The sequence below is a fragment of the Rattus norvegicus genome, chromosome 9 (genome assembly GCF_036323735.1).
Source record: "Rattus norvegicus strain BN/NHsdMcwi chromosome 9, GRCr8, whole genome shotgun sequence".
NCBI classification, from domain to species: domain Eukaryota; kingdom Metazoa; phylum Chordata; class Mammalia; order Rodentia; family Muridae; genus Rattus; species Rattus norvegicus.
Window position 1 is genome coordinate 85968537 of NC_086027.1, and position 26485 is coordinate 85995021.

At 41.2% G+C, this 26485-nt stretch overlaps 1 long non-coding RNA gene across 1 annotated transcript in view; it reads left to right on the forward strand.

The window, feature by feature from the left end:
- LOC108351965 (uncharacterized) overlaps positions 1–21985 on the forward strand; it is a 31096-nt gene extending 9111 nt beyond the window's left edge. The window contains exons 3-4 of the long non-coding RNA XR_010054666.1: positions 5748–5864; positions 21724–21985. This is a non-coding gene — a long non-coding RNA (uncharacterized LOC108351965). The remainder of the gene's footprint in view (positions 1–5747; positions 5865–21723) is intronic.
- Positions 21986–26485: the final 4500 nt, after the last annotated feature.

Sequence of the window (26485 nt, forward strand, 5' to 3'; positions counted from 1 at the left end):
GGATGATTGTTTTAAAACTGATGCCTCCAGTTCAGAGAGTGACTCACAGGGGTGGCAGCCTAAATGTTTATCTAATGTTGTCTAGGAGAGAAAGGGATGGCTTTGGCTTCTGGTGTCCTCAATACACTTGATGGGGTTGAGAGGGGCAATACGAATGGCTATGCAGAGACATTTGTAACTAAGTAGGAATGGCTGGTTTCCTTTCAGCTTCATTCAGCATGGTGAAAACAAGCTGGGGCTTCCCGACTGCAGCTTTCTCCCAGATTTATGGGGATAGTTTTGCGGTTTTCAATATCTTTTAATAGGCTTGTGGCATCAAAGCTGGCAACGTTTACTAAAGTCAATAAATAACTGCATGATATTATTTAAATGTCTGTGTCCCTAAAAGGTAACAAATTCACTGCTTGTGGGGGAAAATATTTCATGACACAATCGTAGAAGACGGGAGAAGAAAGATACCTGCGCTGTGACAGTTGTCAGGCTAGTTGAATTACTAGCATTTTGTAAATCACAGTTGGCAGTAAGAAGTTACAGCAAAAGAATATTGTCTCTGCCAAATGAATGGCAGGTTCGATCATTGCTACTGACTTAAAGGTAAAGCCCACACCACCAAGTGGTGTGCAGTCCAATGGGAAAATATCATCAATTCCACAGCAAACACAAACTAATTTTAAACAAATTTGTATGTTTATAAACAACAAAATGTGTTTAGTCATCAGTTCTCTATGAAAACAAAATAAAAGAGAAAGCATAAATTGGAAGACATTCTGAAGTTTAAGGACAAATGGAAGGACAAGGGATGTAGTTCAATCTGTGGAATACGTGCTTGGCATGAACAAAATGCTAGACTTGATCCCTAGCATGGATCCATAACCCCAGCATTCAGGAGGTAGAGGCAAGGAGATCAGCAGAGTGAGTTCAAGGCCAGTTTGAACTGTATAAGACTCTCTCTCAAACAAAACAAAATGACAAACAGAACCATAGGACTCTGGATGGACCCAGTAGATTTAATCTCAGAAGCTAAGGAGGGTCAGGCCTGGTTAGTACTTAGATGGGGCAGCAGTTGACCAGGGGCAGGCCTTGTAAGAACTATTGTAACAACAGGGCTTAATGTAAACTTGTAGAATCAGGAATATGAACTGAGTAAACTGCAGTTTTTTACTCTCTGTGTCCTGGAATCTCAGTTGCTGTTCTATTTCTCATGAAAAGACACCATGACCAATGACCCAGTTTTAGCTGGTTAGTCCATGCCCATCATAGCAGATAGGAAGCACGGTGCTGGAGAAGTCACTGGAACTACATTCTAATCTGAAGTCAGAAGGCAGGAGAGAGAGGCAGGGTGTGTGTGTGCCTGCCACGGGTTGAAACCTCTAAACCCATGCCAAGTGGAACACTTCTTCCAACAAGGCCACACCTCCTGGTTTCAAACAGTTCTTTTGGGGCTAAGCATGCATACATGAACCTATTGTGTCATTCAAACCACAACACCTTTAGGTTTTAGTTTTTCATCTCTAAATGGGAGTCGTACCTGTTTCACAGGTTTAAAACGAGGATGCATTGTTTGATATACATAAAAATGTCTAAAATATTAAGAGTAAAACCTATGAGTATTGGTGAATAGTAGTTTGTCTTCTTGACTTGGCTTCTCTTCAATAGCCAAGGTGATCACAGTAGTCCTGGAAGCCACCTTTAACCCACCCCCGACCCCACCCCATCCCCTGCAAAGGCAAGTCCAGGCTTCACTCAAATCTCTAATCTCATCCAATAACTCCTTCTTCTCTTACCAAAATATGCCTTTTTCCTACATCTTATCCTTCCAGTTTGCTAACTGTGACAAAATACTAGTAATAACCAGCTACGTTCTAGATGTAATGCCAAGCTTTTTCCCTAGATCAACTGTTGCCAGATATTTGATCATACTGTAAACACTGAGATTGTGTTATTTACTGGAAAACAAAAATCTGTTTCTAGTTGTGGTGTGGCTTAACCCTTAGCACACACCTTTAATCGCTCTGGCTGAAATACAGACACATCCTTAGTACATATTTTTTCATCTCAAACAATGAAAATAAAATTTATAGAAGGAAGCAGTCATGTTTGAAAGTGGTGTCTAGGGTTGGGGATTTAGCTCAGTGATAGAGCGCTTGCCTAGCAAACGCAAGGCCCTGGGTTCGGTCCCCAGCTCCGAAAAATAGAAAAAAGAAAGTGGTGTCTAGTGTGTGGCAAAGTGGTGAATCAGAGAAAGATTTGACGGAATATGATATACCCAACTCTCATTAGGAGAGGAACGGGAGGCTACTTAAGGGGCGATGCTGACAGAGAAGAGAGAAGGAAGCAGTTTTACACCAGGACATTTGTACATACAGAAACAGGTTGCAAAGAAAGAACAAGCTGGACACAGTTGAAGACAGAACAAGCCAGAGAAAGAGGAGACAGATCAGAGAATATTGCCAAAGATAGTATGAGGCCAAGCAGAACAACTCAGTCAGATGCTGAAAGGAGGTTAATTTGAATTGTCAGCTTGGAGAGAAGTTTTGAGCCAGAATAACTGAGCTGAACCATCCAGCCAGAGTTCAGAAAGAGTTAGAAAAGGTGAGCTTATTCAGCAATTCTTGGCGTCAGCTTACATAAGATTATAAGGAGGCTAGAAGCTTCCAGGACTAGGTCTAGGTTAGCAGAGAGAGACAATAAACTGAGATGACAATTACATCAGGAGAATAAAAAGTACTTTTACTATCAACACATTTGACCCTGCAGAGTCTGAGGAAGAGATTCTCTGAAGAACGAATAAATCGCACAGCATCTCACAACTAGCAAATGACAGACAGGAGGGAGTAAAGACCAAGACCCAGGACTGGGCTCTCCATAGGAGAGAACTGCTCCAATCCCGCCACTGTAAACCTAACCAGGAACCAACACAAGACATTCGCATACACGGATGTATTTGAACGAAGGCCTCTGAGATAGTGAAGAAACTCTGCATTTCAGTTCCAAACATACTAATAGAGAAATGCTAGTGGGAAGGTGGGAATCAAATCTACTACTCAATTAACTCCCTCTCATCAACTCTGCACAGTATGTCCTTTGCCAAGCTCCACAGATTTTGTATGAGTTAGGAGAAATCTGTCTTGGATGGAAGCAATGCAAGGCATTTTTGTTTCTCAATGGAAAGAAGACTTCTTCCCACCTTTAAATCCTGTAAATAATCAAGTTCTGTTTCTCAACATGAATGAAACATCAATCAGAATTGTGTGTGCAGGGTGTGGGTAGGGATCTTCTATGAAGAAGTGTTAAGAGTCTCAAAGAAAGAATGGCCTTGATCCCTCCAATTACAGCATTCCTAATAGCACCCTAGAATCTACATAAAGAATCAACCTCTCACACTGCTTTTATCAATGAAAAATATGCTTATTTAGTTACTTAGATGATTGATAGAAAGATTCCTATGTATAATAGACACACAGAGAAACATAGACATTTAGATACTTAGGGTTCATGTTTTAAGTCACAGTTAATTAGCTCTTGCATTGATTCATTTCTAGCTTTCTGATAAATGTTTAGCTTCATCAGGTGACATATGACACATCCGGCTCGGAGGTACTTTCTCCAGTGACTGTCTCAACAGTGGGGACTTGTAAAGCAGGTTGAGCATTTAGGATACACAGCGCTGGGCTCAGCATCTCTCAGCTTTGGAAAACCTGGCAGTAGTTGCCCAGTTTCTAGAAAAAGTGACCAGCCAGAATCTGTCAGTAACATCAAGAAATGGAAAAATAGCTTCCCCTGATGTAGACCTTAAGGGTTCTTTGGAAAGGCAATCGTGTTGGATGGTGTTTTCCTGGGGCAAACAGGTGAAGGAGTGTTTTCCTGAAGAAGACACAGGTGAAAGGATATTTTGCTAAGGCAGACATGTGAAAGAATGTTTCACACAGATGAAAGACTAAGGCAGACTCATGAAGGAATGTTTAACTGAAGAAGACACAGGCGAAAGGATGTTCTGCTAAAGCAAGGAAGTGAAAGGACATGTAAAAAAGGATTCTTCCCTAATGACACACATGTATTGGTCTGCCTTACATTGTGTAGTTAAGGTCCGTTTGTCAGGACTCCATAGAGAGAAACACACCAAAAGTCTCCCAGGGGTGGGCTGCAGCTTTTTTGCTACTTCTGCTGACTGAGGATGATTGGCAGAGTGGTCTCAGCTGAGACAGACTGAAGTGCTGAGCCATACATACCCTCAGAGGACACGTGATGTTTGGAGGGAGTATAGAAAGGACTCTATGGCCAGTGATGGAGGCTGGGCTTTGGGATACTCATAGAGCTAGCTGTGCAACACTTGTTGGTCTCACATCTTCGCTGATCTTTGCTTCTCTGAGAGGCACAGCTGAGAACTTTGCCAAGTGGCCCTTCTGGTCCCTCTTGCTGACTCATGTCCATCTGGCTGAGGCCTAGCTGTTTCTGCTAGTAGTGGCACCACTCCTGATTCATATTTGCTGTCCCAACTCTCCCAAAGTGACTGCTGGTGTATCCGTGAAGTGTTTCCAAGTGACTCGAGCTGTCATCGATGGTTGCTGATTTCCTGACAATGTAGATGAGATTTACATCAAAGAACCATTTCTAAGCAGGTCCACTTCCCCCATATCCTTCCTTTTCCACTACCTCCGGAGGGTGGTGGGCTAGAAAGGAGGTTAAAGCATTTAGGAATCATCATTAAAAATTAGCATTGGGAAAAATTAAAGTGATATTCTTCTCCAAAAATGATAAGAATTAAGGAGAAAAGGATCTGAGCAGTGTTTAGAATGGCACAAAAAATGATATGCATAAACTAAATAAGCATGTGTTATATAACCTAAAGTCCAAGTGTCATGGTGAACTCTATGTAACAAAAAAGAAAAATGAATATCCCTCAGGAGCACACAACTTCCCCGATGGCCAGCTGGTTCATGGTACTGGTACTCGCTGCTAAGTTTGACAACCCAAGTTTGGTTTCCTGGGTCCATATGGTGGAAGGATAGAAAAGACTCTTGAGAGACATTGCCTGACCTCCACACACCTATAGTGGCACAGCCACACACTTGTGAACACCAAATGGATAAGCAAACAAGTAAAAATAAATGAAATTTTTAACAAGAGTCCAGGGCCTCAGGCTAAGAAGTCTGATGGACCTTCCCACCGTGTGTGTGTGTGTGTGTGTGTGTGTGTGTGTGTGTGTGTGTGTGTGTGTGTGTGTATAATTATATACTTATATATAATATGTATAATTTATCTTGGGGGGCCAAAGAGGTTGTAAACACAAACATATACACACATACACAAATACAAGTGCACACGCGCACACACACACACATGCGCGCACCATCTTAGCTGCCTAAAATCCCCTTATGAATGAGGGCTAGGCTGGGCTATATCCAGAACTGACTCCAGTTCTGCTATTTCCTGGAGAAAAGCAAACTGCCTTTTGCTAGTGTTTGCTGATTGTTGCCTACCGTGGTACACAGATATCTGAACGACGTGAATACTGGGTTTACTTAATTCCACAGCATTCTGCATGAGACAAATGGTCAATCTTCACAGAAAAATAAAAAGAACAGAATGGCATACATTTGTGGCAGGCAAGTAGCTAGCACTTGAGAGGAAGAGAGACTAGAATGAGTGGCCACGGATGAGTTAGCACCATTTGGAAGCACACCAAGTCATTGAAACATAAACACTTCGCGTCTGACCATTTTCCCTCCTAATCTCTGCATTTTCAGATTCTGAGGCAATGGTTCCTTAAAGCTTCTTGGGATCAGTGAACACTGTAAAATCCTCCTGATTGCAGATCGAGCTGCAGTTCCGAAATGCTTTCTGAAGCATGAGCTATGTGACAGGTAAAGTCAAAACACAAAGTTAAGAAATTGCAGGTCCCTCTCCTCCTCCTCCCTGACCCAAATACTGACATGCCCAGACCACTCACATGATTTCCCTGCACACCAGGCACCCGGATTTCTTCCCATTCTAGTCTTCTCCCTTGTCAGTCATTCATTTGCTTATAACTCATCTTGGTGGGTTTGATTTTAAAATGAATTCCCCTACTAATGTTCAGATGCATGGCTGAGTATTTGTCTCTGAAACTGACTGCATTGTGGGGGTGGGGGGATACAATTGCAAAATAATGAATCTGGTGTTTCTAAACTGTCATCGCACTAGGTTTGTATGGGTTCATTTTCAATCCAATAAACTAGATCTAGTTTATGAATAAATCATTTTGTAAATGTATGCAACAGTTTTACATTTCCAGCAGGATAAATTCTCAAGAAGATACACGTGCCTTTAATTGTGGTAGAAAAAAAATTGCCTGTACCAGCAGGGCCTTGAAGAGGTAGGCTTCTGTGACTGATGTGTCTGGAGTGGACAGCCCCTCACCTAATCTCTTCCCATGCTTTCTGAGGAAGGTGTCCTTAGCTTGGTTTTATAGGTTGATAAGACTATTATTCAGGCATCGCACATCAGACAAATCTATGTGCGAATCCCACACAGCACCTCGAGAAGCTGTGCTTTCCTGTCCTGTGGGATGAGGGTCAGGGAGACATACTTCCCTAAAGTCTTTCTCACTCCAGTGCTTTGCACACTGCTTCCTCCCTGGCTTCTCGCCATACTTCCAACTCAGCAGATCATGCACACCCATGCTACCTGCAGCGACAGCTCTCTCTGCTCCCTCTCAGCACATGCTTCCCTTGTGCGTCACAGCCACGTTAGCAAATAAGACCTGGTTGTTTGGTAATGTCCTTCATCAGTTAACCAGACTGAAACCATCAAGTTGATTTTTGAAAAGCCTATTGTGCCCCCCAGCATTGATTGGAACACCTAATCACACAGGGTTCAAAGAACCAGTGAGGTCAGGAGGGGACGTCCTGGGGTCTATCTCCTCTGCTTCCATGGAGTTCTTGTTAGGGGGTAAGGTGCGACCCTTGAGTTTTTTCCCCCAGGTTCTCCAATTCAGGCACTTGTAGGGCACTCACCACGTTGGGTCTCTGGCCAAAGACAGACAGGGTGAGAGCATGGGGTGTAAGCATTACTGGGATGAAGGCAGAGATAGAAGTGCAAAGAGAACAGACTCCACAAAGTAAAGGGGAATAGGAGTTCAGGAACACTGAACGAAAGTTTCTCCAGAGGCCATATTCTTTTTTTTTTTAAACATTTATTTATTTATTATGTATACATCATACAGCTTTCTGCCTGCATGTATGCACCTGCAGGCCAGAAGAGGGCACCAGACCTGATTATAGATGGATGTGAGCCACCATGTGGTTGCTGGGAATTGAACTCAGGACCTCTGGAAGAGCAGTCAGTGCTCTTAACCGCTGAGCCATCTCTCCAGCCCCCCAGAGGCCATATTCTTAATCAGACTTGTCAAATATTCTTCGAGAAAACCTCTGGATAGGTTCTCCCGTGTTTTAGCATGAGGTGAATATATTATTTTTATAATTAGGAAAAGCACAAGCACTTCCCCTTGTGTTCTTAGGATACAAGGTGCCAAATTACTCTGCTTCCTACCGCTCCTTGGAGAGATACATTTGCCACTCATAGGCCAGCAAATGGTTTCATGAGATTTAGATGGAAGGTCTCTTGATTAACCTTTCCAAAGGCCTTTTGGGTATTTTAAGGTCAGAGCACACACATTTAAAACAATCAGACAAGCAAACAAACAGTAAAACATTTATTTACTCTTTCTCTGGGTCATTCTGCAGGGCCACTAATATATTTGGACAATATTCAGGGGTGTTTCTAACTATGACAGATAAGCACTCACCTTTCCCCTGGTTCATTTGGGCGTGAAAATGTTTCAGAACCCTTTAGACACATTCCATATCTGACAAAAAAAAAAAAAAAAAAACACTTTTGTGCTCTTCACAGGCATTTATAGACAGATATTCATGCGATCAAATAGTTCCTAGACACATCAAAGTTCCCTGACTAACCAATAAAGAGCATGGGTTTTTTAGCTTAGAAAAAATAAAATAAAATTCAGACTAGCAGGGTGTCTCATATTGATAGCTATTCAATGTAAATCTGAGAATTCGTTAGACACTATTGTGGGGTATTTAAACAGCCTCACAGCAAGTAAGGAAACAAGGTAATCCATCTTGCAAAATAAAAGCCTTGCTACCATGATTAAAGCCATAAACCACTAATCCAGGGGATGTGCACTTATGAAGAAGTACAGATTACATAAAGGCATGCACGTCTTTTTGTGTTTTATTCCTGTCTTGCATTTGGTTCGTCTTTAAATAATTTGATAAACATAACAATATCAATGGCTAAACATAATTTTATAAACAATGGAGAAAATAAACCAGGTTGTATTAAATATTAATACGCCATATGCTGCTTTAAAATTATACATAAAAGTTTTTTTTATATACAAATACGCAACTGGATAAAAAGTGAAGATTTAATTCAACTGGGATTTGAGGGCACTGCAGCTTTAAATAAACATCTGGATTTTCTCTGAACTAAATGCATTAGTTGGTTTTTAAACCACATACAATGAATATATTTAAATAATTTTTAGGAATATGGAAAACAGAAGGATCTTATAGAAAGACAATTAGAAAGAAATGAGACTGACTTTTCTTGTGTGTTCTATACGCCAACTCTGAAAGCAATTAAATAAAAGATTTTTCAAAAATATTTTTAGCATCCATGAAAACATATGGACGTCAGGGTTCACGTTTCATGTATCCCCTAGCTCCTCCTCCCCCCTAAAAAAGCCTCCAGTTCTTAGGAAACTGATTTAAACACTCTAGGCTGCTAGGGACTGCAAATTCCTCATCTGTAATGATAAGAATGGTGTCTACCCGCAGATTTATAAAGATTCAAAGAGAATGAACTTGAGAAGTTGGCATCAAGTCTTCCTCACTCCAAGTTCATGGTCCCTTCTGGCTTCTCTCGTTATCATTTTATTATTATCATGATTGCTTTCCAGGAATTTACTGGGCTTGTTAAAAAGCCAGCATTTCACTTACCGTCAAGCCCCGTCTGATCCTGCTTTTAAATACAGACAGAATAATGCATGATGGGTAAACAGACCACTTGGACAACCCGCAAACAATCTTCAGTGCCGTAGCTGTTTGCAGATAAGGTGTTAGGAAGAGAGGCGTTCTTAAGTTCAGAATGACTGAGGAAAAGCTGTGCTGTGGTGAGGCTTCATAGTGTTAGTGTGGCGTACACAGACAGTGCAAGGGTTTCTCTGTCCAGCATCTTGGATGTTTCCCCTCGTTTGCAAAGACTACAGCAAGAAATAGGACAATTGACTTGTTGCTGATGCCCACGCGCACTAAGCACTTAGAACAGCCTGTGGGAGCCTTTGAATCCTTCCCGGCTGGACTGGTTTCAAAATCCTTAGGGATTAAGCACTCATTGACAGCTAAGCCTGGGAAATGTCTTGAGGGTTACATTTGGTACCAGTTCTTGTTAATAAATGTTAAAATACTTCTCTAGAAAATTGAATACAAATCCTGAGCAGACCAAAATCCGATTCTAAGAACGGCGTTCAAGTTGGGAAGGATTTCTGTCTGTTTTAGTGAACGCAGAGGTCACATTCACTGCAAAGCACATTTAAATATAAAGGCTCCTGGGAGCCTTCAGTACTTCCCTATGTGAATTTTCAGTACCGAAAAAAAATGGGCCTTTCATGAAAAACAGTCTCAAACTACTCCCTTCCACTTGGAATTCATAATTATGCTTAATCTGCTGCTCTTCCTGGCTTGCTTACAGGTCCTTTTGGCAGGTAGTGAATGCAAGATCATTTTAATGGGGGGGGGGGTCCCCTGGGAGTGGAGCAAAAGTTTTGAGCATTTACTCGATCACAGTGGAGGGAGGCCAGCTGTTGTGGGCGGTGAACTCCCCATAGAAGCAGCCGTGCGCATGCGTGACTTCACATCCGCAACCTGGGAAAGACAGGCTGAGTGCGCAAAAGATGACCCAGTGTGGGAATGGGGAGTCAGCCAAGCACCCCATGATCGTGTGCCGGCCTGCAACAAAGCCAGACAGGAAAGCCTGGAGAGACTGAGCCTATACCCAGCATGGGGCATACTCCTGGGTCCGCTTTCCTTTGGCACAGGTCTGCCCCAAGGGGCAGGTGCTAATGAGACCAAGCAGTGGGAGATGGGGCAGATTTGGCCCCAGCAAAAGGCTCATTCAGAGTTGCCCTGTCTCTGCCACCCACTCAGGATCCGCCAAGCCAGCTTAAGTTACCATCCTCATAGCATACCTAAGGATATGGTTACTCACAGACCCTCCCAGGAGTGAAAGAGGCATTTCTCAGTGTGTGTGTGTGTGTGTGTGTGTGTGTGTGTGTGTGTGTGTGTGTGTGTGTGTGTGTGTGTGTGTGTTCCGTGTTTTGCTGTATTTTGTTGCCTCTGTGTATTTGCTACCAACTCAAAAGGCAGCTCTCCGTTTGCACCGGAACCGTTCTCTCATTTGTTCTTTTATATCGTTGGCTTTTGCATTTGAATAAATATGCTTGAGTATTTGCCGCACCAGACCGAAATGCACCCGTGCCCTTTTACAGACCGAAGCTGCTGCAAATGAAATCCCTTTAGCTATTTTGCAGAAAGACACTCCTCCTCAAGCTGACAGCTCTGTGTACACACTTCAGACAGTGTCTTATGTTTTCTCTTGGGGAAATAATTTACAAACAAAACACATTAATCTGTACTTTTGATCTCCATAGTCTCTTAAACCTGCATGTGGTATGTGTGTGTATGTATGTGTGTGTGTGAGTGTGTGTATGTGTGTGCGTGTGTGTGTGTGTGTTGTGTGTAAGCACATGGAAGGGAGCACAATGTTCATCATGAACTTCTCTGCAATGCCTCTATCTTGTTTTGAGGGACCCCCCAAATTACACCATGGTCCAGTGAGTGCTTAAGCAGCAGGGACCATCTTTGCTATGGGTTGTGAGAACTGAAGCAGTACTTAGGTGCACAGCCTGGAGATTAACTTGTGTACAGGTCTGGTAGTCTTCAGATGAGAAGGAAGTGTCTGGGATCATTTGTGGGGGTCCCCTGGCATCTTTAAATTCTACAAAGACCCACACTGGATCAATGTGCAATTTAAATAGCAAAGAAAAGGAAAGATCCTGATCATAGAGATTTCTCTTAGATCATACTGAGAAGTTTCCTGAAAACCACCTAGAAAGGATGGCACAATTCAACAGGTTTTCATTATGGGGAGTATTTATAAAATACGGTTAGGGACTGTTTATTTGTGATAATAGCTAGCTACAAGACAGACAACACAAACAAGTGCATATCCTCATTTCTAAGCAACGAACACTAACCAACGCCAGTTAAATCTACTCCCCTGCCATTCTGGTGACTGGCGTTTAGCTCCTATGTGTGTCCTTGGAACCTTGACAATTTGTGTATTACTTTGTCCAACCAACATTCGTTGAACTTACCTTTTGAGCCAGGCACTATTTGTGCCTCCCTGCCCTCACCCCACCCCCAAGAAGTTCACAGCTAAATGATTATAGTCAAGAAGTTTTTACACAGGACAAACTGAGTAATGGTAGAGAGAAGGTATGAATCGTGACCAGCAGTTTTTATTATTAATAGAAAGCCACTGAGCTCAAATAGGAACCCAAGAGCATATGCTAGTTTATGAATAAAGGAACCGGGAAAACAAAAATAAGTCAGCTGGAGTTGGCGGGAGCAAATGGCAAAAGGAAATATTAAGAAAATAGCTGAGAACAGCTAGTACAGTCTCGAAGTACAGCTAGCAACAGTACACAAAGGACAAGGATCTCTTGTCTCTGGTTTCATCCAACTATTTCCCATGATTCCACCTCAACAGGAACCAAATGGAGTTCTTTTCATGTAAAGTTTCAGAAATCCAAGAACAATGGAGTTCAGCCTGACAGTGCAGAAGGGCTGCATAAAGCTTGTTTTGTTTTCTTCGCTTCCTTTGTTTTTAGAGACAAGGTCCCAGGAAGCCCAGACTTGCTCTGAAGCCAAAGATAACCTTGAACTCCTAATACTCCTGCCCCTACTTCCCCAATGCTGAGAACACAGGCCTGTGCTACCAATCAGTGTTGGGTATAGAACTCAGAGCTTCATGCACACGAGGCAAGTATTTTTACTAGGCTCTATCCCCAGCCCTTTACACAGATTGCTAAGACATCTATATTGTGAGTAGAGAATCTATGAACCCATCATCAGTCCAGCAGTGGTAGAGGCCGCTTGCTGCATCTTTCTCTGCTGAGTTAGTGAGAGGATATAGTGTGAGTTAGTGTCAGTTGCAGTGGTATTTATTGGGCTGTTGTGTCTTAAGTATCTTTTCCTTGATGTTCATGTTTATTTCTGCTAGACTAAAAAATAGCATTATCAAAAACCTTCTGGAGCTCTGCAGCCTGAAAGAGCCCTGTTACATTTACTCTCTGTTTCCGAAGTGTGACATTGATACTCAAAGAAGGTGGCTATTATCAGCCATCTTCTCCTGCTGCTGTGTGCCCCCCTGACCTTTCTCTGCCTTGTCGCCACCATCCCTCTGATTTCTATAAATTTGCTGAAACAGAAATGTACATGCACACACATACCTATATACATACACACACACACACACACACACACACACACACACACACACACAAACACACCCCTCTGGATTGTGAGGTAGCCACAACTGGTCTTATTATCTATGGCTTTTTGTTTCAAATCTGTTGAAAAATCAGCACTGGACTGATTGATCCTTCCTCTCAACTGCTACTGCCTTACCTCCTCCAGCAATCCAGGGCAAGGGGTCACTTCATTTCTTCTTTGTAATGCTCTGTTTTTTCCTTACTTGTCTGTCTCCTGGCTCTTGACCCCTTGAGAGGATATTCCTCACTATAAAGGGAGGCAGGACTCTGTCCTTGTATAGCTATTTATGAAATATTTATGTAGTTAAATATATAATATCCATTACTCATAACTCTATGGCAACAATCCTGATTCTTTCTGATTTTGTCTAATGTGCTCTATCTTAAACAAATCTAGAACCACAGTGGTTTTCTTTCTGATCCTGAATTTGGCCAGGTAGCCCTATCTATGAACTATGCATGGCTTATTTTCTCCCTTTCTCTCCAGCTCAGTTATCTACAAAGTGTTCTACTTCTTATCCTTATTATCCTATTACAGCTCAAAAGATCTTACAAAAGACAACTTCCCTGCAGGGACTGGGCTAGTAAATATAAAGCCTGAGCCTGAGAAAGCCCTTGGTCAGAAAAGGATGGAGAATGGTGGGTTTAGTCAAGAGATGTGTATAAGGAACATGGCTGTCCAACATGACAGAGCTCTCAAGCAGACAAATCAAAGACATTCAGATCAACAAAACATATATATATTACTAGATGATTCAAGCTATTGAATAAAGTGGGAATCCAAGGGAACTCATAGATATAAAAAAAATTAAGTAAGAAAAAAGGGAAGGATAGAATCAGAAAACAGCATTTGGAAACTATCATCATAGTCAATGATTCGAGCAATAATTAGAGGAACTGTGATCATGAAACTTTCAGAGTTTGTGAAGTAATGGGAGCTCTCTGCAAAGCATCACCTCAAAAGGTACTTACTAATTACAAAGGGGAAAACAGTAATTTTATAGTAAAGAAACATTAGCTTTAACCAAATGATTTAAACTCACCTTATCAGAAATGGGGGCCAATCAATCTCATGTGCATATTAACATGATGTTTAAAGTTGTTTTTATGGTACATACATATGCACGCACACACACACACACACACACACACACACACACACACACTCTCTGCTATGATGTGAATGTTCAGTGTTCCTCATAGACTCATAGACTCTGGTTTTGTTGTCACGTGCTTCCCAGATGGTCATGTTGCTCAGAGAGATCATGGTCACTACAAGGATAGTGAGTTGTTCAAGACCAGCCTAGATTCCATAAATGAGAACCCTTGACAGAGAGAGAGAGAGAGAGAGAGAGAGAGAGAGAGAGAGAGAGAGAGAGAAAGGGAAGAAAGAAAGAAAGAAAGAAAGAAAGAAAGAGAGAGAAGGAGGGAGGGAGGGAGGGAGGGAGGGAGGGAGGGAGGGAGGGAGGGAGGGAGGGAGGGAGGAAGGAAGGAAATGAATTCTCCCTTGGCCATATCTTTCATATTCTATTTAATTTCTCTGTAATCCACTGGCCATTATTTCTTTGCTGTCTGACATTTTTTTTTCTTTTTTCTTTTTTTCGGAGCTGAGGACTGAACCAAGGGCCTTGCACTTGCTAGGCAAGCACTCTACCACTGAGCTAAGTCCCCAACCCATGTCTGACATTTTTTAATAATTAGTTTATCTTACATTCCCCACTAGAATATAAACTCCTAGAGAAGAAAATGCTCGTCTTTCTTATTTTTGCTAAGAATCATAGCTAAAGGTCTCCATTTACGATTCAAAACGTTCTTAAGGGTTTCACTCCATTTAGCATTGCTGTTGTCGGTTAAGTGAACCAAACCCCCTAGACAGCAAAAATCTAGCTCCTTTCAGATGGATTCTCCTCTCCCATTCCTGTTCAAGGGCAGTTACCTTACCAACAGCATCTCTATCACCTCTTACAGGTGCTAGCCAGATTCTCTTCAACAAGCCAGCTGACTCCCTCAGATTGAGAAGATACTATTGAAGTTGTTCTCCATGGCTTATGAGTCCCCTTGCATCCTCTCACATTTTCTTCTGCTTCTCTCTCCTTTTCTGGATCCAGGTCACTTAAAGAGCTATCTCCTGCACTATGGATTTTTTCCTTTCAATTTCCTCCATTCACTTGTAAACTCATTCAAATATTGTCTCCAACACTCCCTGACTCATTTAAACAGCCTTTCCTTTGCTCCCAAAATATTATAGCTCCTTACTCTAAGCGATTTGAGAATAAGCTGCTCCTGGGCCTCAAATATTTTAGCTCTCAACTGGAGATATCACTTCATATGCACTTCCAAGCCTAACTTTCTACAAGAAGGACTTACAGTTGGAGCAGGGATTTGTTGAATACTTTATCCTTAGCCCAGGGACACAATAGATGCTTCATTAATTTATATGAAAGAAATCAACATGTAGTGCTTACCAGAAGTAATAAATATGATAAAAGGATACACCTATAAATAAAATTTTGGATGTAACTGGTCTTTACGCCAGTGAACTACAGCAGTCAGTCAACATTTTTCTTGATAGATTTTTTTATGATGAAGACTCGTGGACATTGTCCATAATCAATATTTTCTAGCTTAGACAATGCCTTACTCAGCAAAGCAACTTTTATATCTATCATAGACTTCTTGACTCATTAGTGATAAATGCACGAATAATGCTCACAGGTATCCTGTGAGAGTTCGTTGTTCCCAGAAGCACATTCACAGTTTACCTCAACCCATAGAACTCTTGATATCCTGTGACCACAGGATCACTCTGGTCAGCCTTACGTCTGTAAGAACTGGCCACAGGTGACCAACTGTTCTATGGTTTCCATTAAGGTGCCAACCTTTCTCAGCATGTCCCTGGCATTTTGTGAGAGGTTTGCTCTTTTGCCTCCATAATTTGGGATAGGCAGAGACAGTTACTGTGGAAGGCACGGTAATGACAGAACTGCCTCAGAAAGTAAATAAAAACGATTGCTTTGTCTAGGGCCCTTCACTATTCTCTTTTGAAAACATCCCCTGCATCAGTGAAAAGGAGATAAAACCTCTGTGCTTATTATTCTAAGTCCTCACTTCCAGGCAAGACGATGGAGCTTAATCCCAGAGATGTGGTCCTTTACCTTCTTCCTGCCCCTTGAGTCATTTCATAAGAAAATAAATGTCATGATCTCATATACTATTATGCTAGTAGTCAGGATAATGTGCAGTCAACCAAGGAACCAAAGTGTTGTGTTGGGGAAAAAAGAAAAATTTTAGAACTACAAAGACTTGGGTTCTAACCCTAGTTTTACTATTGTGCATGACTAACAAGTGACCTTGGTTAAGTGACATAATCTCAGTGGCCTTTCAATTTCTCTGAGGCTTTAACTTCTGTCTCAGTAGGATTTGGGGAGGATTAAAAGAGGAAACAGATGTTTGCCACCTAGCATGGACTCTGACACAAAGTCAATGTCCATTGATTAGACTATGCCCATTCAAGGCACATGACAAATATTTACAGAACAAAGGAGCAATCAAATCCCTGCAAAATGTGAATTGCCTTCTCTTGCTACTAAGTCCTAACCCACCCCATCTCCTAACTTCCATAAGAATCCCAGAAAAGATTTACCAGCCTGATCGAATTAAAATCACAGCGTGAACTCCTCAGTTGATAATGATCATTATCTAAAGGATCGTAGAGATAAATCCATACAGAAAGAATAAATGAAAAACAAGTAAATAAAAAGAAGTGGGCAATAGCACTTTATTCAGTTCTGCCAAAATCTTAGGCCAGTTGGAAAACCTAACTTCCTAGCAGGTGACTCTTCCAGAAAGAAAACCAATACTAATAAAATTTAATTGATAATTAAAGTAGAGTGAAATTCCTAGTACTACATACATCAAGGCTCATCTATCACTTTATTTTATTTTGTTTTATTCCAAGTTGTTTGATACTTCAAGAAAACATCTTAAAACTGAACAGGCATGACTGATCACTGCACTGACCTGGCAGCCACTCCTCCCAGCCCCATTGTTTGTGGTAGAGATGTATGGTCAAGTCTCCAATCCTCCATTCTTTCCTTTAGTCTAGACACAGATGGACTACATTTCCCATCTTCCCTTGGAGTTAGGTGTAGCCATCAATCAAGAGCTAGTCAATAGAGAAGAGAAATACGGCCTATCTCACCTTGAGGCGTGGCCTACTGACATTCATCTCTTCCAGGTTTCCTTGCCTTGGGCTTCAGAAATGGACAGAACCTCAGAATGGCTCTACAACCTTCCCTCTGAATATGTCTGCACATCTTTAAAACTCAGTCCTCAAATCACCTCAGGAACCATCAATTCTGCATGTTTATATGCCCTGAGTGTGTATGTATAAACTAATCTGCTACTGTCCTGAGTCCTGGTGCAGATGGTGGCCCATTTGTGACAAAAATTACCCAGCTCTTCCAACATACTGCTGAGAAGCAGTCTTTCTGTTTCACACAGAAGTGATAGGATGGAGGACTCAACCAATATCACCGTGAATGTTTGACAGGTGCAGAATTCCTAAATTATCTTCCTTAGAATTCCCTACTCAAAGTTCTACCAGTCTCTGGTTTCTCATACTGTGGTCCCCCAGTGCACCTTGTACTGAACAACTACTTTAGTTAGCATGGACAAAAATAATAGTCATTCATTCATTTCTACATTTCTATCATCGGTGCTAAATAGAGACATTGCTTAAACATTCTTGCATGCAGCATGTGGCAAGAACCTGCATATTCTTCACTCCAGAGGAAGAATTACTGCAGGGCAGAGCCAATGTCACTTATCCCTGAATGCCTAGTATACAGGGAAGACACTGAGTAAATGTCAAATTCCTTGTGGGTAAAGACACATAGTCATGGGAAGTACATTCTATACTCATTAGTATACATCATATACGGTGTATAAAATGTTTGTGCAGCTATACCATGGGCTGCTCAAAGAATGGGATTAATAGGAAAGAAACAAAAGAAATGGCCTCTTTGCTCAGTAATGAGTTCTGGGGAAGACTTGGCACAGCAGGGATACTGAGCTGGACTTTGTAACCGCAGCAAAGGGCAAGTGCAGAACTAGGAAGCCCATGTGCTTCCAGCTCTGTGCCTAGCGCATTTGCACACACCACTCCTTCTGCTACAGTTCTTAAAGGCTATTTTAAGATTCAGCAGCCTTTAAGCCTTTTTTTTTTCCTTAAGAAGCTTCCCTAAGCCTTTTTTGTTACACAAAGAAAAAGCTGTTTCTCCTAAAATAAAGAGTTGCTGAAAGCCAGAAGCTTTTGATTTAACAGAAAAAAAAAAAAAAAAAAAAAAAAAAACTCCAAACTCATCGATTTTAATCAACGCTAAAGTGGGAGATCTCAAAGTCTTAGATTCGGTGCGTTTCTTAACATCCAGTGTTTTAGAGAATATTTAATTAAATCAGCCAACCTGGAAAAAATATGCAAGGAGAAAAATACAGAGAAATGTTTTGAGGCTTACATAGAAGATCCTTTTGTTCGTTGCAGAAGCTGAAGGTCCATGGGCCTAGAAGCCAAGAAAAAATAGTTCATTCATCTTTAACTATATGCATGGATATACTTCTCATATTTTTACTTGCCCATGCTAACTCATAACTGTCAATCAACTATTAAAAACCTTAATTACGTATGATGACATACAATGTCACTGTTCACCACTTAAACGGAATCTTCATTCTAAGGTCATATTCTCTACTCATTGCACATCCAGAGTTTTATAATTGTTATGAAAGTGATACACATGTATTATGCACAAAAGTCCAGAGGAACAATAAATTGAACAACTTGAATTATTAGTAAGGGAGTTTGGATTTGTTTTTTAAGTTTTATCAACCTTTCTGGAAGGTTTCATAATGTGTTTTCTTTTAGCTCCTACAATAAAAATTTCCTCTGATAGCACTTAGAACTCCCAAAATATTCTGGGTTTTGTACAGGAGCACAACATTCATAGCTACAAGTCCATCTATTCAACTTCATGGTCTCATGTGTACACCACCATACTTCTTATATGTTTGTAAACTCAAAAGTGGTCTTGCATAACTTGTTTACATGTAAATATATTATTTTCAAATTTTCTCAATGAATTCCAATTATTTACTGAACACCACACATGAATGAATATGGTTTTGCAGAATCAGGGCTAGGGATGGGTCTCATGATGGAGCACTCTCTCCTGCTTTGCACATGACTTGGTGTTTGATCCACAAAAGGTGAAATGGTTGTACAGTATTGTCCCTTTTTCTAACCCTTTGTCTCCATCTCTCATAAGCTTTTGGTCATCTACCTCTTGTATTTCCAGATTTCCCTTATGTACACACAAATGTAAAACTCACTGCTGCACATTTAACACCATCACAAATTCTACCAATTCCCTACGGTCCTTTTTCCTATTAAGGAAAAAGATGAACATTACCAATAAATTCTAAAAAAAATGTTCTCCATATATCCTCCTCTAAACAACAAAAGATATTCTCGCCTTATTATCATAGAGAGGAGAAGAAATTACTAAGATTAGATCAAAATGGTAAAAAAAAAAAATCAAAAGATACTATGAAGGCCAAGATTTACGTATAAAATGTTGATCTAAAGACAGAACAAAAAAAAAATGTTGGTAGACAGGAAGACTTGATTAGGCAAATCTTCTCTCAGCTGCTGACCAATCCTGGTGGGACTGGTGAGGTCAGACTAACTTATGAAGTTGAGGGCTAAACAAGAAACATATTTCAGACGTCATTGGATTCATATTGGATGGTCCCCTTTCTGATCACTGACAGTCCACTGCTAGGTGTATATTGGATGGTCCCCTTTCTGATCACTGACTGACAGTCCACTGCTAGGTGTATATTGGATGGTCCCCTTTCTGATCACTGACAGTCCACTGCTAGGTGTATATTGGATGGTCCCCTTTCTGATCACTGACAGTCCACTGCTAGGTGTATATTGGATGGTCCCCTTTCTGATCACTGACAGTCCACTGCTAGGTGTATATTGGATGGTCCCCTTTCTGATCACTGACTGACAGTCCACTGCTAGGTGTATATTGGATGGTCCCCTTTCTGATCACTGACAGTCCACTGCTAGGTGTATATTGGATGGTCCCCTTTCTGATCACTGACAGTCCACTGCTAGGTGTATATTGGATGGTCCCCTTTCTGATCACTGACAGTCCACTGCTAGGTGTATATTGGATGGTCCCCTTTCTGATCACTGACAGTCCACTGCTAGGTGTATATTGGATGGTCCCCTTTCTGATCACTGACAGTCCACTGCTAGGTGTAGCGACAGAAGAACAGATAGAAGCTCCTGGTGACACTTCCATGCCACTGGGATAAGTTCAAATCCTTGAGGTAACTGGTGAAGGCACTTCTCTGTGTGGAGACATGTTAGCAAGTTTATGAGATGATCTGTGGGGAGAGAAATCTGTAAAGGGAGACATAACAGGGGATGATGAGAATGACATGCCCCAGGCACCAGATTCAAGAGGAAGAAGTTGTGAACTGGCAGAACCTTGATGTTCTTGGCAACGAGTTAGAGCAGTACTTCTCAACCTTCCCAATGCTGTGACCTTTAATACAATTCCTCGTGTTGTGGTGACCTCCAACCATAAAATTCCTCTTGTTCCTACTTCATAAATGTAATTTTGCTACTGTTATGAATCATAATGCAAATATGTTGGAAGATAGAGCTTTGCCGAAGGTGTCATAGCCCATAGGTTTAAAGCTGCAGAGTTAGAGTCTTCTAAGAATTTAATGGAAAGACACTTTCACAAGAACAGAATGACATGCTCTTGTAACTGCAAGGATGTTCACGCATGAACTCCTTTCATACATTTGGTCCCTGACTTTCCACATAGCTGAATTTAAATAGACAAAATAACTCCTTTCTATTCTATTCTTAGGAACATCCCCACACCACAGTGAAAGAGTAGTAATATCACTCTTCTTTTTATACAAGTCCTGAACAAGTGAAACAGCCCAGCCTTTACCTCCTAGGTCATGAGCTTCTCTGCTTGTTTGTAGGAGTCTCTACGAAACATCCTTCAATCTTGATATCTGCTATGATCAGTCCTTTTCAGTACCACAATAACTCTTCAGTTGTAAGGGTTTCAGTGAGAAAAATTAAGGGCTATAGATTACAGATCCACAATGACCTTAGAGGCTTTTATCTGATTTTCTGGGGAGACTGATTTACCCACAGTTATATGTCTATTCAATGTTTCTATAATACTAGAACATCGTGTTGTTGGGCAATTATCTTTAGAAATCTGAACTTTTCTATTTCATTACTTATTTTGACTAAGAAAGGATTTTCATAAAATAAAGGGCAGATGTTTAAAATGCCTTATTACTAGAAAAGAATGATTTTTCAATTTGCTGATAAGATGCCCATTACTAGAATATGCTACTGTTGATAGCGAAGACATAGTATCACATGTTTCCACAGAGAGAAAGGAAGAAGAAAGGCGAATTCCCCGAGATGAAGAGGAAAGAGCCAAACAGCTTTCCAAGAAGGAGAAACTTAGGAGCAACAAAAACCTATCCATTTATCTGAAACCATTTAGGAAGGAGTAAAGAATCCTTGCCCACTTTGCTGAATGGTCTCAAAGCTATTTGTGGCAAAAACAATGGAGATGGGATAGTGAGAGGGCTCAAAAGAAAAAGATTCCTACTTCTAAGACCGACGACCTGATATTAATCTCTGGGAACTACATGATGGAAAGAGAAAACCGAGTCTTGCATGTTGTCCTCTGACTTCCACACATGCTCCATGGCACATGTGTCTCACCCACATACGTGTACATACACATAATAAAAAAAAGTAAGAATAAACTTTATCAAAACCAATGGTAGTTAGTGAATAATAGCAGATATCATTTTATACAGTATGTTTAAAGATTTTTAAGTGTGTAAATACATCTAAGTAATAAGTGTGATAAATTTAAAATCTTTTGAGTTGCACATCCTTCTTGCTCTTGCATTTCTGTATGAAAATAGTTTTTCTTTATATGGATATTACTTTGCATGGAGTAAGATAATGACTTTTTTTATATCAGATATGAAGAACAGAAACCAGGGACTGGAGAAATGGCTCAGGAATTAAGAACATGCACTGTTCTTCCAGAAGACCAGCGTTCCGTTCCCAGCACCCGCATCAGGCAGTTCACAACTTCCCGTAACTCCAGCCCCAGGGAAGAACGACCTCTTCTACACTCTGTCGTCCCTACACCCACTGGACACATACGAGCACAGACACACCCAGAAAGATACATAATTAGAATTAAAATAAATCTTGAAAAAATAAAAACATACAGAAAATTAAGTCTCAAAAGACAACAATCTATCTCCATTATCTATTACACTTGAGAAACTCATTCTAAAACTTGCTCTCATTTTTTTAAAATTTCTTGTTTGTTCCAAATTTCACCATTCCAAATAGGCAGAGTAATAAGGGAGGGGAACTATGAAAAGTTTAAAAAACAGAACAGAGCAAAAGAAAACAATACAAGGAAATATTTCCTTCTTGCCATAATAAATAACCCCAAGGTCTTAATTTACCAAATTCACATGTTCGGTGGATTATACTTGTGATTCTCCTGTCTCTGCCTCTGCCTCTGCCTCTGCCTCTGCCTCTGCCTCTGCCTCTGCCTCTGCCTCTGCCTCTGCCTCTGCCTCTGCCTCTGCCTCTGCCTCTGCCTCTGCCTCTGCCTCTGCCTCTGCCCCTGCCCCTGCCCCTGCCCCTGCCCCTCCCCCTCCCCCTGCCCCTGCCCCTGCCCCTGCCCCTGCCCCTGCCCCTGCCCCTGCCCCTGCCCCTGCCTCTGTCTCTTCAGAATATACTACTGCACGTGCCACCACAGCTGGTAGTGGGTTCCAATTGTGATAACATTTCTCACTAGCCATGAAATCCTATCTCACCTTTACCAAAACTTTGACAATAATCACTAAACTATATAATAGGCGACTACTGACTTAGGGCTCAAGCTAATTCTGTATGCCAGTCACAGTCCCTGTGAGACGTGCTGTCTGGGAATTAGATTCTCAGTTCCTAAGTTGCTTGATGCCATATTGGGGACAAATAAAAATATAGGTGCAAAGGCAGGCTGGCTTGTCTTCAGAACAGTTGGAAGAGCTAAATTCATGAGAGAAATCAGCACTGGCCTCAACAAATAGTAACACTGACAAGAGGTTTCCCCGTTACTAAAATCAGAAGAGGAACACGGGATCAGAGGCATGCTTCAATTTGAAGTCTTTCTTCAGATGACTCCAAGAAGGGGGAGGAAGGTCTGTTAATTATTAACAGGAGTTTTTCTGTTTCCTAATGACATGGGGGACAGGTGTCAACTGAACTGCGTACAAGTCCGGAGGTATATTGAAAGCTCCAAGAGTAATACACTCTGAAGCCTTGTCCCAGAACGAAACAATAAGGATACTTATAGGTCGATACCCCTGTTCAAGGATAACACTTTCTCTCTCTCCCTGCATCTAGTCTTGAGAAACACTTCTCCTTCTCAAACAGTAAACCTATGTATCTCAACCCAATCTTATGCATAAGACCTTGCTGCGTTGCTTAGACGATAAAGAAAGATTTGGTGATGAGGATTTAAGAGGAACGAAAAGAGGTTCAGGATCCATCTTCCCCTGAGTTCTAGGGGTCCTACTGAACCATTCTGACCAAGTACAGAGTGGGAGAATCAGAGGCCAAAGTTCACTGCCTTTCAGAGATTTCCTGCAGAGCAAGGCATCAGGTGAGCTTCTGTCGGGTCTTTTTTCAGAGAGGAGTAGAGCAAAGGTCACTTTAAACCCTGCTCACACACTGTGATACCAGAGTACCTGACACATAGGAAGCATTGGCGGCATCTATCAAAGTCTGAGTCACCTAGATCACAGCAGTGAGAAATTTCCTGAGGAGTATGGTTAGGGGTGAAAAAGCACGGGTGTAAGTTTCCTAATGATTCCACTTAGGGCTCATGGAAAGTGTTCCTTTAAGTATGACTCCAAAGTATAGGAGGTCGTTTGCATTGCAGGTGAGCTTGAAATTCTGCTACTTGGACGATGAACCAATTAGAGTAATGGATATTTGGTTCTTAAAGGTGACTATGGATTTTCAGACATGGAGAACTGATTATAAAATTCACCAGTTAGCCCTACCAGGTATTCAAAGGGTTACCTGAAATAATAAATAATTCCTTGGCATTATTTTTATCTTGTTTTAATAAGGTACCTGTAACATAGGTATCATATACTCATTAAAGAATAAAGACTTAAATGTATGTTATTATTATTATGTAAATAATACACAAAGTATCCTATTTAACCCCAATTTATACCTTAGTTATATTCCATCATTAGATAAAGGTATCTAGTGATAGAAAGCATCAGTAAGAAAGGAAACTCTCAGTCAAACGTGCATTCATTGCCTATCTTTACTGAGCTAAATTACCCAAAATTATAAAGTTATATTCAGTTATTCTAGAATTCAGAAATATAAATTGTCTGAAGAAATGCACTCCTCAGGGCTCTAGGCAAAATCTCACTTCCTCTCCTCCCCTGGCTTTGAAAAGCTGCCCACATGACTTGGCTTATGGTCTATTTTCAGTAAGAGACTCGCTGTAACCTCTACCACTGTCTTTATCTCCCCGGCCTCCGCTCCTTCTAGCACACCCTCTTTTCCACTAAAAGCTACCTGCTCCTTCTGAAGGGTTCCTGTGAGTAGATTCCTCTGGCCTGAATATAACAGAATGTTATTGTTTTGACCTTGAATGTTCTCTGTAGGCTCATGGGTTGAAAGTTGGTTTGAGATTGTTGTAGAAAATAATATAAATTAAAATCTAGACAAGTACCCACACTATCACTGGCACTGTAGGGCCACATGGCATCCGTAGAGTATTTTCATCTCAGTCAGCTGGACTCGGCAGACTCTCTGGCCCAGAGCTCTCAAAGCATCTCCACCCAACTCCAATTTCCATCCCACACTGCCATTGGCTACTCTCTGGGCCCTGCGGGGATTCACAATCCATCTAGTTTCCAAGGTGGGTCGTTGTCACACCGGTTCCATACACAGACCACCTATCTCGGGGCTCTCATTCCCAGCATCCACACCCTGTGGTTATAGTCACAACTCCCAGGAACCCATTAAAAATCAAAACTCAATAAGCTTGTACTTTATGGATCAGATTTATATTAGTAAATTCTCACCCCACAATATACCCACACCATAAACTCAAAACCAATCGATAATGGTACAAACTGCCAACCTAGATAAGACAATTATCCATCCCTCATGAAATATTCTTAACTACCTATGGCTATTTGAAGCCACATGGGAATGGATAATCCTCCTCCTTTATCTTCATTTCTTCTTTCCTTCTCTTCTCTCTCTCTCTCCCCTCTCCAAAACTCTGTACCTGCCTTACGTTTTCACTGCCCAATCACAGATGTTGCCTTTTCTTGTGCCTGCCCTCACCTGCATATAGACATCAATCCACAGAGGTCATGGGATTATACCTTCAAAGGATGCAGCCTGCCCCACTCTTTGTAATTCTCTATGACAGGATCCTGTTTCTAATGTTTTTTTTTATTTTTTTAAAGAGATTTATTTATTTTTATTTATATGAGTACACTGTAGCTGTCTTCAGACAGACTAGAAGAAGGCATCAGATCTCATTACAGATGGTTGTGAGCCACCATGTGTACTCAGGACCTCTGGAAGAGCAGTCAGAGCTCTTAACCACTGAGCCATCTCTCCAGCCCTCTAATGTTTCTAAGATATTCTTCATTCATTCAAGCCCAAGACAATGGAACCAGCTGTCCTTAGACTGAAACCTCTAAATTAGTGAGCTAGAAATAAATCTTTCCTGTTTTTCTTTTTTTAAAGTTATTTGTCTCAGGTGTTTGATCACAGTAAAAAAAGTTGACAAATACAAGTACTCTTCCAATTTTAAGGTCCTTCACTCAATGGCATCTGCATAGTTTCTTTGCTATGCCAAACAGTGTATTGATAGGTTCTGGGAAAAGAATATGTCATAGGTATTATGGGACAAGAAGACATATTATTCATTTTACCTCAAGGAAAACAAAGAGGAAGAGAGGTTAAAAAAACAAGATGAAATACTGATAGACCAGATGAGAACAATGAAGCTCAGTTGGGAGTCAGGCCAATCCAAAAGGCCTGTCTTTGCTGAACAGCCATGCTGGACACCTGTATGTACCTTATAACTGTAATGTAAGCCAATTGCCTATAGTTCTACCTCCAACTTTCTGCAGTGGTTTGAATATGGTTGGCCTAGAGAGTGGCACTATTAGGAAGTGTGGCCATGTTGGAGAAAGTGTGTCACTGTAGGGATGGACTTTGAGATCTCTATGCTCAAACTCTGCTCAGTGTAGGAGACTCTCCTCTTAGCTGCCTTCAGAAGAAAGTCTCCTCCTGGTTGCCTTTAAATCAAGATGTAGAATTCTTGGTTCCTCCAGCCTTAAGTCTGCCTGCATGACGCCATGTTTCACACCATGATGATAATGGACTAAACTTCTGATACTGTAAGTAAGCCCCAATTAGATTTTTGCCTTTATAAGAGTTGCCTTGATCGTGGTATCTTTTCACAGCAATGAAATCCTAAGACTTTTCCCAAGAAACTCTCTGTGAACCTAGATATTCATGAAATTTTCTTGCACATCTGGTACACAATCCACATAACCAGCTTTGGTAAATGATCTACTTACTATGTTGGTCACCTGGCTCCCCTAAGTGCTTTCCTAGCAGGACAACGGCTGACAATACCATCCACATCCATGAACTGAACACAACCTCTTCCAGGTACTACT